The sequence below is a fragment of the Myotis brandtii genome, unplaced genomic scaffold (assembly GCF_000412655.1).
Source record: "Myotis brandtii unplaced genomic scaffold, ASM41265v1 scaffold4, whole genome shotgun sequence".
In the NCBI taxonomy this organism is placed as follows: domain Eukaryota; kingdom Metazoa; phylum Chordata; class Mammalia; order Chiroptera; family Vespertilionidae; genus Myotis; species Myotis brandtii.
In genome coordinates, this window is record NW_005365371.1 from 6,827,054 (window position 1) to 6,828,543 (window position 1,490).

Sequence of the window (1,490 nt, forward strand, 5' to 3'; positions counted from 1 at the left end):
CCCATTTCCTGTCTCACATAACTATAGTCTGGTTGGGGAGACAGACATATACATACTGAGGACCAAGTAAGGGGTAGCAGTTCTATTACAAAATAGTACTGTAATGTGATAGAAAGAAGCTAGGAAAATTCCTGGACCAGTGGAATAGAGAAACTGAGACAAAAAAAATTAAACAAAGCCAAATAGGTTGGGAATTTTGCTCTTATAAAAGAGACCCCACAGAGCTCCCAGCCCCTTCTGGCGTGTGAGGGTACAGAGAGAACCATGAAGCAGGCTCTCACTAACCAGAATGAGGCGGTGCTGGCACCTTGATCTTGGACTTCCCAGTCTCCAGAACTGTGAGAAATACATTTCTGCTCTTTATTAGCTACCCAGTTTATGCTATTTTGTTCTAGCAGCCTGAATACACTGACACAACTCACTTAAAAATGAACACAAAAATTCAAACAAGCATTGCACAAAGGAAGATATATATATACTAGTAGCCTGGTGCACAAAAATTTGTGCACTCAGGGGTGGGGGAGTGAGGGGTGGGGCCAGACCCCTCAGCCCGACCTGCACCCTCTGTCATGTTCCGGGACCCTGGCCACTCCTGGCCTAGGCACAGGCCTACAGGCTTGGGGCGGCCTGGCTCCCGAGGCCCCATTTTATCAAGAGCACAAAGTCGGCGTTAGTTACAGCCCTCACCAAACCCAGTACAGTGCATCTGTGCTTACAACTGCCTTGTTCATGTGCCTGCTTTGCCCTACTGAATTACTAACATCTTGAGGACATAGCTCTGTCTTATCCTGCTTCACCTTCAGTGCTTGTCCTGGTGCCAGGGACCTGAGAGGGTTTGCTGAGTGAGTGAGTTAATAATGAGTGAGTAAGTGAATGAGCAAGCAGCTACAGGGCGGGAACTTCTGCCTTGTTGCAATGGCAACAAGGCAGAAGTTCTGGCCCCGCTCCCGGCTGCCTGATGCAAACCCTGGGAAGTTCCCGCCCTGCTCCCAGCCGCCCGGTGCCCCTCTCCTGGCTGCATAGTTCCTATTCCCAGCTGCCCCCCTCCCCTCTCCCAGCTGCATAGTTCACGCCGGGCAAAGGCAGCCCCGGTTCTCCGCCTTTGCCCTGCCACCTGGCTCTTGACTGCTGCCTGGGTTTTCGATCACCGTCAACGACAGGCGGCTTCTTCCATCCTTCCCCTTTTGCCTCCCAGCATTGCGCCTACATATGCAAATTAACTGCCATCTTCCTTGGCAGTTAATTTGCATATCACCCTGATTAGCCTATGGGAAGCGTAGCGAAGGTACGGTCAATTATCATGTTTGTCTATTATATATATATCTACACTAATAAAAGAGAAACATGGTAATTAGTGTACGACCGCTACCCTTTTCATTGGCTAATCAGTGAGTATATGCAAATTAACTGTCAGCCAAGATGGCGGCCAGCAGCCAGGCACTGAAGCGAGCACGAGGCTTGCTTGCTGCAGACTCCAACGTTCCCCGCCT